Source organism: Ursus maritimus, unplaced genomic scaffold, assembly GCF_017311325.1.
Source record: "Ursus maritimus isolate PB19 unplaced genomic scaffold, ASM1731132v1 scaffold_31, whole genome shotgun sequence".
NCBI classification, from domain to species: domain Eukaryota; kingdom Metazoa; phylum Chordata; class Mammalia; order Carnivora; family Ursidae; genus Ursus; species Ursus maritimus.
The window spans coordinates 6771055-6784747 of record NW_024425675.1 but is presented as its reverse complement, the minus strand read 5'-3'; positions in this window follow the sequence as shown (position 1 = coordinate 6784747).

Here is a 13693-nt window from a genome sequence, read left to right as displayed (position 1 = left end):
TTGTGACAGTTACAAGATGGAATCCCTGCAGAGCGGCTCCGAGATTTGTCAGGAAATAGCCTTCACACACACCCTGTTCGGCTGACCAAGGCGAGCTACAGAAATTTCTATGGACAAGCCATCCCTATCTTTAGTGACTAAATTATTAAAAGCGCAGAACGCAAATCAAAACCACAATGAGATAGATACCGCTTTGCACCCATCTGGGTGGCAATTTTAAAAAAGAAAATTAAAAAAAAAAAACAAAAACCCAAGTGTTGGCAAGGGTGTGGGGAAATTAGAACGCCGGTTTATTGCGGGTGGGAATGGGAAATGGCTCGGCCAGTGTGGAAGGCAGCTAGGCAGCTCCTCAGGGAGTTAAACATAGAGTTATGGTACCACGTGCAGCCCCGCTCACAGGCACCTACTGAAAAACATGGGAAGCAGAGACTCAGACGGCTATTTCTGCCCCACTGTTCACAGCAGCCTTATTCTCAATTGCTAAAAGGTGGATCAACCCACACCCATCAATAGACCAACAGATAAACAAGATGTGGTCTCTACACACAATGGACTATTTTTCAGCCTTCAAGAGGAGTGAAATTCTGGCACATGCTCCAACGTGGAACCTTGAAAACTTTATGCTAAGTGAAATGAGCCAGTCACAGAATGACGAGTGTTATAGGGTCCCAGCTCTACGCGGTACCTAGAATAGGGAAATGTAAAGAGAAAATAGAACAGAGGGTGCCAGAGGCTGAAACGAAGGATGAGTGAGGGATTATTGTTTAATGGCTATGGGGTTTCTGTGAAGGATGATGAGAAAGCTCTGGTCATGGACAGTGGTTGTGGTCGTACACTCGTGAATTCCCTTAATGCTACTGAATCGTACGCTTAAAAATGGTTGAAAGGGTAAGAAGAAATATATGGAAAGGTACATTTCTTCTGTTCAGGTCCTTACCAAGGGCAGAGGCAGCTAGCTCAGCTCCATGTACCATCTTCTGCTCAGGGTTTGGAAAAGAAGCCACACCCTGTGTGTCCCCTTGTCACACAGAAGACTAGAAGCTCTGACTCTGGGAGGCAGCTTTCACTGGACCATGCCGGCAGGTTTGCAGCAGCCTTGTTAATATTCTCTGCAATTCCAACTGTCTTCTTAGATTTTTCCAAGGTCAATCACATACATGTCCATTTATTTGCCTGCCATTCTGGGCAAGCGAGTTCTGCTGGGGAATGTGCCTTCTCTTCTCCCTGAGAAACCCTATTAAAATGAATAAAACATGGGCCTGAGCAATTCAGCCTTCCCAGCTGGTTCTCACCAGCTTATAGTATGTCTTTTGTTTCCTTCTACCCTTGACAAGCACGATGGCTTTGCTCTCATGCTGACTTTTATTCCTGTGAAGTTGAGGATAACAGGCCTTCTGTCGGTCCCATCTAATATAGGCTCGAGTGATTCGCAGTGTCATGCTACCCAGGACTACATGTGTGTCCTCATATTGTCCTAATGCACATGGATAGCCCTTCACAATTGCACTGCAAAATTCCAGAAGGGATAACTGGGCAGCACTGGGACACATCCGTTGCTGAAACATGAAGCCCTATTTCTACTTCTGGATGAGTGAGGCCCATGGTCTTGGAGGACTACTCTTGGTAACTCAGCGCTAGCTGTGGTTTCTGCAATCAACAAACGCCTGGACAGCGTAGCTATTTTGACAAAAGAAAAGCATCGGCGTTCTATCTCTAGAAAGAAGTAACTGTCAGATTTCTGGGTAGGCACCAAATGCTCAAAAAGTCCTGTTTGAACTGTATTTATAAATTAGAAGTGAAAACACGTATGCCCCAGGAAGCATCAGGCTAACTCCATTTGTCATCTCAGTCGAGAAGATTCGGAACAAATGACAATGCTTGGGAATAAGTGTTATAATATAATGAGGATGCAGCAGTGGCAGGCTGTGGAGAACAGAGCAGCGGCAGAGGCAGGACAGCTCCGTTGCTTTTTACCCCGGTTCTTCCAAGGGACTTCTTCCCCTTTGGCAGATATTAGTAAAGCAAAAACGAACTGCCCTAAATTCGAGTGCATTTTCCCCCCTTCCTACTCACTTCCGATTTTCCACTGGGCCGCTCCATAATCTGACGGCAGGATTCTGACAGGTTGGCATCTGCCAGTGTTTGGTGTTGGGTAGTTCTGATGTGACACTGGCTTCCCTTACTGGAACCATTTTTATCCAGGATGAATAGAAGTGCTTCGGGGTACAGCTTTGCTTCAAAGTCCAACAAAGTCAGAGCCAACCTTGAGCACTCGATCTCCTTAGCTGGCCATCAGCTCGGTTATTATATAACAATTACCCAGTGTCATCGGTCCTGACAGGAATGTGAAATCCATTAAGCCATTCCATGAAATTGGGGTAAAGCTGGGTGAAATGATACCAGACTAACAGGTCTAATGAAAAGAACACGTTGTTCCTCAAGACTTCTACGAAAAACGTATTGAAAGCAACATGTGGCGGAGTCTGTTACGCGGGCTTTTTCTTGGGAGGCGGGGAGATGTGTGCTTGGTTATATCCCTCATTTCCAAAGCACGTTTCTTTGCTTCACAGGTTAGGACAGCCCTGAGCCACTCCATTCTGGGTTCCAAGGCCTTTTGCCCCATGGAAGAATAAGATGCTTCCTAGAAATAGATATAGATTTTCCGTTTGTGTAACCAGAATTCAAATAAAATAATTAAAGCCTCTAAAAGCTTAGTCTGAGGTGAGAAATGCAAAAGAGGGGGTCTGCCTTCTAAGAATAAGCAGGTTTTGCTTCCCCTCTGAGAAGCATCCTGTGTTGGGATGTGATGCATGCAGTAAAGGGAACGGTGGGCACGCCGTGGGTAATGCATGCTCTATGACCGTCCACTCCCTCAACCCTGCTCAGAGGAGTCCACAGCCTTTTTGGATTCCTCCTCCATGCAGGGATCCCTGGCAGCTGGGGGTGAGCACCCAGCTGCAGATCTTGCCTTTCCCTGGAAACCGTGCTGTGGTGTGGTGAGCCATACGCATCAGCACTACCCCCGCCATGACCCTCTCATACGTGAGGTGAGATACCGTCCACCTGGGAATGTTTGAAAGCCAGGCTCAGATAGCCAGGCTGACTCTTCTGGATGTTTAGGCCAGAGAATTTGGCCCACGATACACAGAGTACTTAATCTTGAAATCACTGAAACTTTCCGTGGGTTTATAATATGGTTGCATTACTTTCACGTTGGCCAATTGCCCACTTGGCCCCCTTCCATTAAATTTCGAAGGAAGGGCTGAAAGGCAGTGCAGTCATGTGTACAGGTACAGTAGGTGTTAATATCCAAAAGAAGAGTCATGTAAATTTATCCTGCTCATATATGCTTCAAAGGATATACTTGGCTTAGTATCAGATGGCTATTTTGTCCACAGTATTTTTGTCAAGATTTCTAACACATTTATTCATCCTCTCGTCACTGGGCCAAAACTGGTCTTCTAAATCCTGAAAGCCAGTTCTTTTACTGCCCTACACACATACACACACACAGAGCCATATGCTCAGATTAAGCTCTGAGACTTCACATTTCACATTAAATAAGAGTCCTTTTATTTATTTTTTTTATTTTTAATTTTTTTTAAGTAGGCACCACACCCAGCGTGGAGCCCAACACGGGGCTTGAACTCATGACCCTGAGACCAAGACCTGAGCTGAGATCAAGAGTTGGACACTCACCCAACCAAGCCACCCAGGTGCCCCAACAGGAGTCCTCTTATTAAAGTGCCTCTTGGATTCTTGTGATACCTGGGCTCCCTGGAAAAAGGGAAGAATCTCTAAATATCCTGCTGCACACGGTATCTGAACTAAACTCTTTCTTTCAATAGCTTTAAGGAGTTCTAACACCTCGTTTTAACCTGCAAATGCACATGCTGTCTGCAATACCATTCTCTTGTCTGGAAGGAAGGAAGGGAGGAAGGGAGGAAGGGAGGAAGGGAGGAAGGGAGGAAGGAAGGAAGGGAGGAAGGAAGGAAGGAAGGAAGGAAATGCCAATCTTGCCTTCCATCTAAAAGGCTAAGTGGAACAGTCTTTCTTAAAATTTCTTAATCATCTAGTATCTCTCTAACGTTTTTTTCCTATAAAAAGCAAATGAATATAGAAATAGTTTCCTCCCTTGGTTCTCCACAAATGGAGGGACTGTGCTCATAAGTTATATTTAGTTGCCCGAAACTGAAGATACTAATAGCTCGCGTTTGCAGAGGGCTGTGATGTGCCAGGTGCTCTGCGTTTCCCACATTCATTCTCGCATGAACCCGATGAAGAGGGCAGCGAAAGAACAGCTCACATTTATGGAAGGCTGACTCTGTACTGAAGACGTTCACAAAATATCTCATTTAATCCTCATACCCAGATTGTGGTTTGTTATGGAATAAACCGAGGCTCGGAGAACTGAAGACGCCCCATTCGTAAACAGCAACCTAGGGCTCCAAGCCAAATTTGCCTGACTCCGGAGCCCCAGTCTGTCTTCCTTCAGGTGATCTGACCTCCTGCCAAGCCGGGGCGCTGGGAGGCACGTTACTGTCAATGCATTCAGCTCCCCCCAATGGGGCAGCCGGTCGTGTGGCGGTTAATGAGACTTATAGAGCCAGCGAAGAGGTGGTACCAGGAGAACCTGCCAGGAAGGGGCGCCTGGGTGGCTCAGTCGTTAAGCGTCTGCCTTTGGCTCAGGGCCTGATCCCAGGGTCCTGGGATCGAGCCCCATATTGGGCTCCCTTCTCCGCTGCGAGCCTGCTTCTTCCTCTCCCACTCCCCCTGCTTGTGTTCCCTCTCTCGCTGGCTGTCTCTCTCTCTCTGTGTCAAATAAATAAAATCTTAAAAAAAAAAAAAAAAAAAAAGGAGAACCTGCCAGGAGGGGCAAGTTAATATTTGGAGGGGTCACAAGCTGCCGCTCTCAAACTTTGGGGCTCAGTAGAATCTGGGAACTTGTTTAAAAGGTAGGTTCCCCGGCCTCACCCCTAGGTTCCTGGCCAATGACTGCTCACCACTCATTCTTTTGCAAACAGCCGACAACTCTACTAATTCATACTTTAATAGATTGGGATGATGACGTTTCCGGTCTTAATGGTTTCTGTTGTGCACGGCAGCTTCCTCAGGTATCTTGCCCTGCAGGAACTCACAATCTGGCATGATGAAGGAGGCCTTTGTGCTTGTAGGAATATGGCAGGAAGGCAGGCACGTATGTTGAGATATTAGTAGACCTAGTGTCTACTGTAGCATGGGACACAGAATGGAGCACGTAATCTGGAAGGTGGGAATGTTCAATAAATAGACCTTACTCAGCAGTGGGAGTTAACTGTGAAGATGTTTCTGTGAGGGAGAGGAGAGGATTTGGTCTTCCCCAAGCAATGCTATGTTGGTGTCTGTGGGGGTCCTTCTAGCTGTCTTTATATTGGCCTTTCAAATCGACCTCTAAGAAAATCTGTCTTTTAACTTTTAAAGCCTTTATTTATTTAGAGAGCGTGAGCTGGGGGAGGGGAAGAAGGAGAGGGAGAGAGTGAGCCTGAAGCAGACTCTGTGCGAGCCCGATGTGGGTCTCAATCTCAGCACCCCCAGATCATGATCTGAGCCGAAATCAAGAGTCAGTTGCTTAACTGACTGAGCCACCCAGGTGGCCCCATGTCTTTTAACTTTTAAACATATTCCTTTAAACATAGTTATTAAGACCTGAAAATTTTACATCGAGTGGCTGAACATCAGATTTGCCATCCTGCAATCGCTTCGACATTATTTCGATCTCATGTTCCTCACTCTGTTGCATTTCCCTTCCCCGTGCGCTCGTGCCCTACAGTTTGTTAGGAAAGCTGGGAAAAGTTAAAAAAATAATAATAATGGAACAATTTATTGTGAGGTAGCAGCAAAGAATTCATAACTAGGAAATGTTCTTTTTTTAAAAAAAGATTTTATGTATTTGAGAGAGAGAGAGAGAGCAAGTACGAGCAGGGGAAGGGGCAGAGTGAAAGAGAGAAGCAGGCACCCCACTGTGCAGGGAGTCCCAATGCAGGACTCAATCCCAAGACCCCGGGATCATGACCTGAGCCAAAGACAGACACTTCACCGACTGAGCCACCCAGGTGCCCTGGAAATGTTCTTCTATATTTTAAATTAATCCTTCAACATATAAAATCCATCATCACCTCATATATGGGTTTGCCGACTGATAAACAGGTGGCCCCTGATAAAATAAACAGGTGGCCCTTGACCACGAATAAGGCAGTGTTCTCTAGAAAGGATATTAGTTTTGTTTATGAATATCATGTGTTCCAAGAATGTATAATATTATAGCGCCAGTGTATGCTGTATAGAGGGGGGGGGAAATAGGGATGGCTTTAATACTACATCTGTGACTAGTTAGTTATGGTAACCTTCAGGTATTTGGTGGTTTCAGCAAAAGGTCTGATGCACATTCCAGGCATCCAGAACTATAGGGAAGACTGTAAAAATGTTTAGACAAAGAACGAATACACTGACTAGTTTGACAAAACCAGAAAGTGCATGCAGTCCCAGCTGACTTCAGAACAGTTCTCTGTTCAGCCTCTGAGGGCAGAAATGTGTGCTAGGTTCCCAGGTGGGACAGAGGCGCTAATGATAGTACCTGTAGGAATGGGGAGTCTTGCAGGGCCTTATCGGCAAAGCCTGGGGAAAAATGAACCAAGTTATCAGGGGAGGGTGGGAGACAAAAGAAACATTGCAGCCGCTATCCTGGAGCTTGCTAACAGTCTAGCCAAATGAGACACTGAGTTCGGACTTTTATTGTTACTTTTTAACCATTGCTGATGAAAAGCTGACTTTCGCTAATGATTTACTTTCTTTTCTCTGAATTATGTTTCATGTCTCTTGGTCGCCTTCCTACAAACTCCTAATTACTCCCTTTGTCCTCTCTTATTTGTATGTTTCATATTGTTTGCTTTTAGAAAATTTAATTTCTGGTGGATTAAACCAAAGAGACAAATAGCATGCCAACCGCTTGATCGATCGATCGATCGATCTATCTATCTATCTATCTATCTATCTATCTATCTATTATCTATCTATCACCCAGGGACTTGCAAGGCTAATAAACAGAGTTTGAGGACAGCTGTTTTTAAGGCAGAACACAGAAAAAGCAAAAGTAAAACTCAAAACAGATTTACGATAAACAGACAAATAATTCAAGGAAACCTAGTCATTTTCTGAAAGTGCTGGCCGTTTTCCTTTGGTAACCTTTGACCCTCAGCTGAGTGTTTTGACCCTATTCGTACGGTGAGGATTTATAACTCAGTATTTGTACGGTGTGAGTTTAAGTGATTATTTTTCGCTTCAGAGATATTCACCAATTCAGTTCAATAGACAATTCTTTCATCCAGCCGCCAAAGGTACAGTGCTAGGTTGTGGTAAACTGAAGGACTGATTTGTACCCGGGTCTTAATTTAAAAGGGTGACCGGGTGACAACATGGAGAGGTCAGCGCCATTGAAAGCCAAGTGTAAAGTTACTCACAGTTCCCCTAGAAACATGAGGCATGGCACGCCATGCAGGGCCATGGTGGGGGGGGGGTCACAAGTGTCCATTGGGAGACAGAAGGAGCACGGGGAAAGCAGAGATTACAGCCTGTATTGGGGTCTCTGTGTAAAAGGCAAGGCAGGGCTAGGGAAACAGCTGAGGATGGGCTGGTCTGAATAACTAGTGGGCTTCGGGGTGATCAGGTGGTCCCAAGCCAGGGGACATACTGGCTTGGTGTGTGACGGGCAGGTAGGAGGTGGTTTAGAGGATGGGCTCTTCGTCACAGGGGAGCTGTGGCCGTTAGGTCGGCCTTGTACTGTAACTGATGGATGCCAGAGAGACAAACACGATCTCAGGAAAACACAGTTGGGACGGGGGTGAACAACCCCTTGCACTGGAACTCAGAATCTAGGAGCTGAACTAAACACATGATGGATACAGCAAAGGCAGGGTGGACCCTGACACATCGTAGCCGCTTAAGCAGAATGCTGTAGGAGCCTCAGAGAGGCAAACACGCGAAGTCATAGAAAGCTCTCTTCTATGGAAGATTTCCGTTCTTTGCAACACTCAACTAGAATCACTTCTTCAAAATCATACCAGCCCGGTAACAGATGTTACCCTTATATACATGGGAGGACACAAGTCAAGGCCTAGCCAAGCTCCTGGCGTGGAAGAAACATTAAATGAAAGGTAGTTCCCACTCGTCCCTCACAACGTGGTGTCATTTCTGTATTGCTAGCCATCGCCGACTTAATAAAAGGCCAATTTGTCATTCTCGCCCCAAGTAGAAGTTTTATTTTTTTCTTTCTTGCAGTTAATGTTGGTAACCAACTTGTTTCATTGTTGTTCACATAATTCCCATTTTTTAAATGAGAAGTCACTCGGGGTTAAAGAAAATGCTGGAGTCCTTTTTGGTTGATTCCTGATTAGCTGGTGAGTGAGGGCAAGAGAGGCAGCTCCGGGGCACCTGGGTGGCTCAGTCATTAAGCATCTGCCTTCCCAGGATCCTGGGATCGAGCCCCGCATCGGGTTCCCTGCTCTGCTGGGAGCCTGCTTCTTCCTCTCCCACTCCCCCTGCTTGTGTTCCATCTCTCGCTGGCTCTCTCTCTCTGTCAGATAAATAAATAAAATCTTAAAAAAAAGAGAGAGAGAGAGAGGCAGCTCGGGGGTGCCCATGTCTGGACCATTCCAGTGCCAGCCACACCACTGCCTTCTTGAGGCCACATGTGCCTCTCCCTTGTACCAGTGGGATCCCAGCCAGCCACTGTCATTTCCAGGAGGACAGGAAAACAGGATTTTCCTAACGAATCTGGCAAAAAAATTGCAGACTGCAGGCAGGGGGATGCTTGGAATGTTCTGTCAACCACTAGTAAACAGCACCCCTTCGCTAGGGTGGTGACAGGGCTTGGGAGAGAGGCAGAGAGGCTGTTTCCCATTAATGAATAGCCTTATGGAGGAAAAGGCTGACAAAGAGGTAGCAAAAAATTAAAAATGATTTTTCTCATGCAAACACCATGCAGATTCACTCTCCTTAGAGTGAAGGTATAGGATTAAAAAAAATATTTGTTATTCTTCTCTTAATCCCCAGGATTATAAATTTTCTGTCTGGGCTGGTGCCAAATCGTCTAAGTCAGCAGTTAACAGACACCTCTTGCATTTTATTCCCCGGGGACATTGCTCTGCTGCCCCTCGCCGCACATAATGATGTTGATGACCACTGTTTTTCGAATGTTTATCATGTGCCAATCATTCCGTTAGGCTTCTGGCACACTGTTTCTATTTCTTGTGCTCTATCCCTGCTTCTCAAGCCTCCCTGTGTGTAAGAATCATCTGGACACTTACCGGACATTTACTTAAAGTATAAATTCCTGGGTTTCAACTGTAGTAATTAGAAATTCCAATTATGTCCAATGTGGATCAGGGTCCGGCACCTGCTCTTAGGCAAGCCCCCAGTTAATCCTAAATGAGGTGGTCCATGGAACACACTTTGAGAAACAGAGTTCTAGTTCATGGTTAAAAATAATTATGCAGACTGGCCTCTGAATTAAGATATACCATGTCACTATCTCAAATATAAGGTTTACTGGCACCCCTGGACATCAAATCCTTTCCAGTGTTTGTATAATTATTATCGTATGACTTTTAGAACCAGTCAACGAGAAGGACTTCAAGGTTTTATCAAGGACATTAATCTTTAAAAAAATGAGAACTGGTAGTGTTTTTCAGACTAAGAAAAACATCAAAGAATATCTAAGTCAGCTAAAGGAAACCTTATAGTAGGTCATCACAAAAGAGCCCCAAAGCAAGGAGAGAGGGGGGTTATTTTAGGTCCTTGAAAAGGCAGAAATTTAAGAAACAACAGTTTTGTCTTTTTTTTTCGTAAGAGGCCAGTAAGCATTCTTTCTCTGGTCATCGCACATCTGCCCTGATGACTCAATAATCCGAGTTCCTTCCTGAGTCTGTGAAATCCCTTCTCCAGGACTCAGAAAAAGGCGGGGACATTCGGGCACCCAGGGTTGGATCCTGGCACACGTTCCCTGGCCAGCGCTGGATTTCTAACGGCATCACATGCTCTAAGTTGGTTTAAATCATTTTTTATATTACACATCATGGAAGCAGCAGATAGATATTTTCCCCTGTGTTTAAACCTCCCCAAATCAAGTAGGTAGGAGGAAGGGACTGAAGTCGCAGGAAAGCGGGGTGGGTGGTGATGAGCAGAAGGAATGCGATTCTTCCTACAGTCAAAATGAAACTGACTCAGGAGGTGTCTGAGTTACAAAGTCCTGACTTATGAAAAAAAATTCCTTTTTTTCTAAAACCTTAACCATCAACATATGCATACATGCATATGTTTATTGTATATAGAAGACACGGGACTACCTGAGGCTATAGAGCTGGGTTCTCCTGTGCCACGTTCATGGTCTCGTGGCTGGGTACTGCTCAGCAGTGTGGCAAACTGGCCCCATGGACCGACCATACCAACTTTTATCCTCATTTGGGGAAGCACCGCCCTCCCCTTTGCCTCTGTCTTTTCACATTATAATTCAGACAATCACCCACTCATACTCATGCATCTTTTTAACCTTACTTCCTTCATCACTATTCGATTCTCAAATCTTCAGAAAAATCTCCCACCTTTCCCCTTGCTCCCCAGCTCCTCCACCACCTGCTATCCTGTTTTCATTCTTTTTGTTTATTTCCAATGGCCTTAGTCATGGCTGGAAAGCAGTAGCGTGGGGCTAGTGATGTAGCAGTGCTAGAGAAGGAGGGAAGCCACACAGTTTGAAATGAGTTTGTCACGATAAAGAGCCAGGGCTCCGGAACCACGAAATCTTCGAAACTGCAAAGTCATCTTCAGAATCTGCAGTAGCTCAATATCATTAGCTTCCTCTAATTAAATCTGCCTTTACCAATCTTTCTGCTGAAACACAATTTCTCATTAGACTTCATTTGGGTGGGTTTAGCTTAGCTCCTAGCATTGCTTCAGTGCTTTTTGTTTGTTTCTTTGTTTGTTTCCTACTGCAACCATACAGCATTTCAGTTACATTGTAAAACTTTGGTGGAGATGACCCAGAAACCCAACAATATAACATTGTTCTAACCAGCTTGCTGGCTGATAAATGATCTAGCGGGAACATTTGGCTGCACGTGTGTCTGCAGAGTGCCTGGGCGCATCTAGGTATTCCACAAGAAGAAAAAAGTTATTTGGGGTGCCTGGGTGGCACAGTGGTTAGGCGTCTGCCTTCAGCTCAGGGAGTGATTCCGGCAATCTGGGTTCGAGCCCCACATCAGGCTTTTCCGCTGTGAGCCTGCTTCTTCTTCTCCCACTCCCCCTGCTTGTGTTCCCTCTCTCGCTGGCTGTCTCTCTCTGTCAAATAAATAAAATCTTTAAAAAAAAAAAAAGAAGAAAAAGTTATTTCATTGAGTTGACAAATTGAGGACAAATGGGAATTGTATGTCATTGAAACTCTCTGTCCCTGAAAGACACGTTTATGGCAAGAAGTAACGGCACCACTGCATAGGACTATGATTTTCCACAAAAGCCTCTGCGATTCTTTTTCTTTTTTTTTTTTTCTCTTCTTACTCCCTCAGCCTGGAGATGATACCCTTTGCCTCTGCCTAGACACCACCCCAGCTGTCCTGCCGGGTGCCCCCCACAAAGCCTTCCCTGGCAGCTCCAGCCCACAGAACACTGTTAGTACAAGTACCAATGGTAGGAGCTGCCAGCTTTCCTAGGACGAGAGCACTATCCTTATCCCCATTTTGTCCGAGAGGAAATTGGGGTGGACGGAAGTCAAGTAACACATCTAGAAAGTGACGGAGCACCCCAAATCGGGATCCATGCCTTCCTCGAGCACCTGATCATGCTGTCCTGTCCTCCCTGTCTCCCCCATGTGGTTGCCTTGGACGCACTCTAGATAATGTACCACACAGCATTGGATTATATTGTTTCTCTTCTCTTCTCCAGCACTAGCTGGAGTGTTTGGCTTTTTTGCTCTCTTAGCTTGTATACTCCTCGTGGTTAGTGTTCAGAGCAAGGGTCTTTGGCCAGATTCTGCAACTTCTATCTGTGTGCCTCCCGGAGCCCCAGTGTCCAGTGCACCCCCCCCCCCCATAGGACTGTGGTGAGGATAACAAGAAAATAATGCATATGAAGGGTTCAGACTGGGGTCATCCGTGGTGAGAGTGCAAACAACTTTATGTAATACTGGTGTTGTGGCAGTGAGTACAACCCCAAATTCATAGTATGACTAAGAGGTTTTCTAAAAATTCATTCTGCAGGGATTCCAGTCTGCTCTGCCACCCATGTTTGGCCCTGCGGACTCGACTTAGCCAACACCTTCTCCCTCTCCCCAGCTCATCAGCAAAATTGAACACTTTATGTCTCTTCTCCACCTTCCAGAGTACAAGGACTTTTGCCCTTGAATGGACCTGGCAGCAGTCTAATCACTGCTGCCAGGGAAACATGGAGTGGGCTAGGAGTAACTGTTCATTCTAGTCTGAACTCTCCCACTGACCTCCTCCTCCTCTTGTCTGTAGGCAAATCCCACTCCCAGCCTTAGTTTCCCCATCTGTCACAAGGGAGGAGAGACCGACCTCTAAAGTCTCCTCGAGCCTATAGCTAAGACTCTTAGAGGTCTTTTTTTAAACAAGGAAATCCCAAGCACTAAGCTGTGGTCATGGGCACTGTTTTCTGATCTTCACGCCTTTCACGATTGTGTTTTTGTGAAAGAGTGTGTGTGTATGGGTGTTTGTGTGTGTGTTTTATGTGTCTTTGTGTATGTGTGTATATGCGTGTGTTTGCATGATACTGTATATGAGCGTGTTGGTGTGCACCTGCGCGTGACTGCATATGGGTGTGTTGGTGTGCATCTGCGTGTGATTGTACACGAATGCGTGTGCATCTGTATATGAGTATTTTTTGTGTATGTGTGTGTGTGGACATTAGCCCAGGGTCGAAACTGTCCAAGCCCAAGGGACAGGAAAAGAGAGAAGGGTGTCCAGCTCACCTGTGCCTTTGGGGTGACCCACCCAGGCAGGGGCCGGACGAGGCGAGTGAGCTAGGCTCCCCACCCCACCCGGGTGCCGCCCTCCCGCGGGGAGAGCCGGAGCCCGGAGGCTGCCGAGCCGGCGGGGCGGGGCGGAGGGCGGGGCGAGGCGGGCGGTGGGCGGGGATCCGGGCGGGGCGAGGCCGAGCGGTGGGTGGGGCGGGCGGCGGCGGCTCCGGGCATGCTCGGCCGTGGCGGCAGCGAGCGGGGCGGGTCGCGCTGGTCCCCGGCCGGCCGGAGCGGCGGCGGCGGCGCGGGCAGCATGAGGGAGCCGCTCGGTAAGTCCCTACGTCTTTCGCCCCTCCTGACTCCCGCCGTCCATTTGGCCCGCTTCCCTGGCGCTACGCGGGCCTCGCCCCCAGCCTCCCGCGCTCGCCCCCAACTTCTCCAGCCCGGACGTTGCTCCGGTGCGAGCCTCCCCCAGCTTTAGGGGATGTCCGCACCCCCGCCCCGGGCGTCCCGCACGGTGCACAGCCCGGCCGCCGCGGGCCCCACGCCCGCAACCTCGGGGTGAGGGAGCGCCCGCTTTGCGGGGAGGGGGCGTCCCCACCCCTCAGGTGCCCAGCCCGGGTGTGGGACTCCGGGGTCCGGCGCCGAGGGCCGCGGCTGGCGTTAGCGCTCGCGTGGCCCCTTGCGCGGGGAGGG